Here is a 5,283-nt window from a genome sequence, read left to right as displayed (position 1 = left end):
CACAAAGATTTTCCGATCACGACATAGCAACCTCCGGTGTTCTCAAAACATCTGGTGCATATGTGTCTCAAGAAAAATGTCACTTTTTTTGTCAAGGCGCTATGTCACTAATGGTGGCATTCTTTCATTTTTTGACCATGACATAGTGACTTTTTGAAGGCTTTAGAGATTCTGGTGTCAAGAAAATATTTCTAGTTCTGTCATCATTACCATAATCAATGCTTCTAACAAAGAAATAAAATCACATGACCAAATTTGACAATAGGAATTTTGGCACCTGTCTATTGCATAATCTCCCATCGTTCTTGATTTCCATCAAGGCGCTATGCCACTATCGGTAGGATGTAAAGTTTTTACAATCACGACATAGTGACTCATCAAAAAAAAATTTGATTCTGGTGACACCTCTTGCACTTCATTACATTTAGTTTCTTTTCAATTTTGACAATTCTGACATGAGCCACTTGACTAAAACTTTTTGAAACAATGCATTTTCTAGTCACCACACCTCCACTTCATGACACCGCTAGTCAATTTTGGGTAGTTGCTATGTCGTTATCAGTAAAACACTTGCATCTTCACATAGCAACGACACGATAGTCATAGATCTTATAAAGATTAGATGGTGTGAAACAAAAAGAGTAAAAGGATCTTGGGGCACAAAAAATTTAAACGGGTCTTTTGGGACTCAAAATTGTAGCCCCGATTTTGAGTATCATTGATGAATTAAGCCCTATAAACACTTTTTAAATGCATATGTACCTGACTGCCCATTTGATGCATATGAGGTGTTTAATTTTTCTAAGACCTTCCATTTAGTGCATCCATGTGTTTCATGAATTTAAATTGACATTCTGAGCTATTTCGTGAAGTCTCGTTTTGAGTAATTGTCAAATCTGCATTTTCACCTTAGTGTCAAACAGCGACAGGTGGCTATGTTTGCATGTGAATATCTCACACCCAGTAATGTTTCATGATTCACCACTTTGGAAGTGTTTAATATCCATACCTGAGAGCCTATGTTTTAGATTTTGAGTCGTTTGAAGTTTTTTTGACTAGGTTTTGAATCCCTCAAAGTTGGTTGTTTATTGATGTCATGCTAATGCACTTTGTTCTAAATTCTGGGAAGCCCTGTTTGACCTATCATAAATTTTGACTAGTTGACCAAAATGATGAAATTATTCTTGTATTGCAATTTAGATGTCAAAGACTTGCTACGTTTCAAATTTGAACTTATCATGAATTTGTTTGATTAGTTTTCAAATGTGATTTCATTTGTAATTTATAAAGTTTTACTGGTGTCAAAAGGTGCAAATTAGTTGGTACCCCTATTCGGGATGTTATAACTTTAGATTTGTAATAGGTGAGGTTGAGTGGATTGTACCACTTTATTTTACTCTAAAAATACTTTAGGTGTACCAGATTTAAAATCTTGGCAAATCCATTTGCACACTTTCCCAGGTCAATTCCATTTGTAAAAAATGTTTTTTGTCATTGTTTCCAATCTGCAAATTTGAGTAGCCCACTTTGACCGCTTGTCAAATGCGTCCTGTGATTCATCACAAGTCCAAATCCCAGATTCAAATTATCCTCATGACAAAGAATCAACACCCTAGTTTTTGTGCCCCCAAGTATTAGTTTACACAATTTTTGAAGCCAAATCTGGACGCAATTTTTTTTTTTAACATGTTTGTTTACATGCAATTCTGAGAGGGCAACTTTGAAATTCAATATCTTTTGACTGGGAATCCATCATAAGATGAGATTTGATGAGGTAAAAATGTGTGGAATAGAGAATCAATGTATCTGATTTCAGAGCCCGGTCAGAAGTTCAGGTCAATTTTTAATGCCAATCAAAGGGCCTCCTGATGCAAAATTGACAACTTATAAAAAGATGTAAAATGAGTTTCAAATTCACTTTTAGAGGTCGAATTTTTTTCAAATCAATGCTAGAGGGTGAGTGAGTTAGTTTTGCAGTTCAGTTGTTTGGAAATGATTTTTTTTTAGTCTGACCCGCTTTGGGGTCTGACTAATTGCTTCAGAATGATGGACTGATTTGAAATCACCATAGTGTTGCAATCTAACAAAAGAGGATTCATTCTCAATTTGTGATTTTTTGAGATTTAAGAAGCTTGAACTTTTGATTATTCAAAGAAGGTGGAGCAAAATAATCAAGATATGGTTTTTTATGCAAGTAGGGGCCATAAGCATTATTGAATTGCAAAGGCAACTTAGTCTTAATGGAGTCCCTATAAGAAATATAAATTAACCATGTTATTGAAATTAAAAAAACACTCTAAATAGAGGCAGCCAAAAAGTATCATAATTGAACTTGACATCCATGAAAGGAAGTTGAAGTTGAGTAAAAGGAAGTGAAAGTTGAAAGCATCTGTAATAGCTGTGTCAATGGAGAGTGTTGATCTTGCTTTTCAAGACAACTTCTAGGAAAAGCATAGCAAAAGCTCTATTTAATTTAGTCATATGTGTTATTTATACATTTGGGGTTCATTGATAAGACAAAAGAAAAGAGGAAGAAGGGAAAGTCAAAATAGGTTTCTATCCGTTTCAATTGAGGATAATAGGATGTAGGAGAATAGTGCTTTCATAAGTCCAAGTAAGGTCAATACATGAGGAATTATATAAAGCCAGGCATCCTTGTGATTGATTTGTGTGAAACATTGGAAAACATGGTGTGCAAATTAATTCAAGAAAAGGGACTCCAAGCAAGCATTGGCTTTCCTACTAGTTTCCTACTAGTTGTTCACTAAATTTGGTCACTACACATTGGACACCAAACTCAAGTGATAAGATTGTTCTTTAGTATGATGATGTCATGAAATTGGACTTTGGAACATATGTTGAAAGACATATTATTGATTGTGACTTTATGGTAGCATTCAATCCAATGTTTAACCCACTCCTTGATGTTCTAAATGAGGCTACAAATACTAGCATTAAGGAAGCCAGCATCGATGTTTTTTTATGTGATGTTGGTGCAGCAATCTAAGAAGTTATGAAGTCCTATGAGGTTGAAACTACTGGCAAGATGTTTCAAGTAAAAAGCATCCAAAATTTGTATGGGTATAGTATTGCACCTTATCATATTCATGCTGGAAAGTCTATCCCTATAGTTAGAGATAAGAAGCCATGCAAACAAAGGGAGCAAGCTGCAGTGACAAAGGGGAGGTTTGAGTTGAAAGTAGAAAGAGACACCAAAGAATAGGATGCCCATGCTATAGGGAAAAATGAAGAGGAACACACATTTAGTAAGGTAGTTGGCAGGGAAGAATACATTAAGAAATGTCCATGGTTTTAATCAAAGAAGCCAGAGCATGGAGTTTGAATGCAATCAGAGAGGAGTCATATGTGAGGACAAGGAGATGGCCACACAAAAAGCTTAGAATTTTCAAAGATGATGAGGATGATGATGTGAGTGTTATTGGCAAGGGGTTTTTTTTTCAAGAAGATAGGGTCTTTGACATCATAGCCCAAGTTTTTGGCAGGAAGATAGTTTGCAGAAAAGAGTCTCCAAAGGATGAGTAGTAGAGGTGTCTTGTGAATGGATGTCTACACAAGAGAACCCAAAAAAAGTGCTATAAAAAAGAAGCACCCATGCTATGAACATATAGTATCCACATCAAGAAGTAGTTCATGTGGATTAAGATATGCAAGAAGGGGTTATATGTTGAAGAACAAGCCACGGGTTGCTTCATCAAGCGTAGGGGAGGTGTCTTTTTTCAACTGTAGATAGGTGCCTAAATTTTGATAAGCCACCATGTAAAGCAAATCTCATGCAAGGGATAAAATCCATAGTAGTTGTAAATAGAGGAAGCTAGAGATAGTTCAACACGTATATCCCACATTCATTATGGTGGGTTTTTCTCAATTCTTTAAATACAACTGCACACTATAGGTAAGTTATCTTTAAGACAATGCCTTTCAAAGGCAACGTCCAAGTGTGGTGGGGCCTGTGGTTGGCATGTTGAGGCATGCTAAATTTTAAGGAAAGAACAAAAGTCCCAACATAGATGTGTTGTGATCTTATCCTCAAGTGTATGATTGGAGGTTGAAAATGGAAGGCTTCCCGAAGATACACTCATGAGGCCCAGAGTATGGGCATAAAACAATCTTAAGAGGGATGAAAATGATACACATGAGCATAAAAGTGTAAAGGAAACTCACACCCATGAGAACGTAAAATATATTTCAAAGACTTTCAAAGCTATGATGGTTCAAACGTGAGTGTGAGAACGTAAAAGGGGATGTGAAGGGTCCCAATGCTACAAGATATTAGAAATATTAATATGGTCATAGTGTGAGTGTAAGAACGTAAGGTGGAAAAATGAGAGCCTCCGATGCTACGAGGAGTTGAAGATGGGGAAATTAATTGATATTAGTTAATTAATTAATTAATAATTGTGAACCAATCAAGTTGCAACATGTGGCATCTTGAGATTGGAGGGAGAGTTTGAATATGAAGTGAAAAATAAATTCAAAGACGATCATCAATGCATGATAATTTGAAATTAAAGATTTGAATTATTTTGAAATTTTATATAGTTCAGACTATATAATTTTTTTTTAAATTTTCATTTTAAATGCTCTGATTCAATACAGGAGCCTATTTTTCAAACTGCTACAAGGGGGGCTTTTTTGTCTAAAATAGGTGCTATAATATACCATTGGAATCGAGAGAAGATAAATTTTCCAGATTTGAGGTCAATTTTTGAGTAGGTCTTCACCGGTTTGCTTGTAAGCAGATTTTTTTAATTTTCGAGGCATTCTCAATAAAAGGGGGAAAATTCATTATGGTGTGTTAGAATCAGTTGGGGGACATATATTGGAGTTTTTTTATGCTAAAAAAAATTCTAGAAAAGTTTTTATCCCTTTAGAGTTCAATTTTAACTAATTTTTGTTGTTGTCTTGAGTTCAAATTAGGAATCAAAATTAGTTATTCTTTCCATCAAATATCTCAGGTATTTTGTGTTTATAGAGGCCAAATGATGAGGATTTGATTTTGCAGTTGAGGGGAGAGATTAGAGAGATGTTTTTAGCTTCTTGGGAAAGAATTCTAAGGGGACACTTTTCATTGTTTGATCAAATCCAAGAATTATTTTCTCCTATATCATTTTCTCTCTTTCTCATTGTTGTGGTTGACAGTTTTCTCTATGGTACCAGTAGGGTTCCAGTGTTCTAATGTGAAACCATGGTTGTTGATGGTTTTACTTCTTGTCTATTAAGCTGAGCTCTAGTAGTGAAGGCCACACACCCACACCTGTGTAA

At 35.2% G+C, this 5,283-nt stretch overlaps 1 pseudogene; it reads left to right on the top strand.

Moving 5' to 3' along the window:
• Window positions 1-1,800: 1,800 nt before the first annotated feature.
• LOC149530525 (methionine aminopeptidase 2B pseudogene) lies at window positions 1,801-3,223 on the top strand (annotated as a pseudogene).
• The last annotated feature ends 2,060 nt before the right edge of the window (window positions 3,224-5,283 follow it).

Source organism: Cupressus sempervirens, chromosome 11, assembly GCF_028749045.1.
Source record: "Cupressus sempervirens isolate cs-2001-9-10 chromosome 11, ASM2874904v1, whole genome shotgun sequence".
Lineage (NCBI taxonomy): Eukaryota > Viridiplantae > Streptophyta > Pinopsida > Cupressales > Cupressaceae > Cupressus > Cupressus sempervirens.
This window is presented reverse-complemented; position numbering and strand designations above follow the sequence as displayed.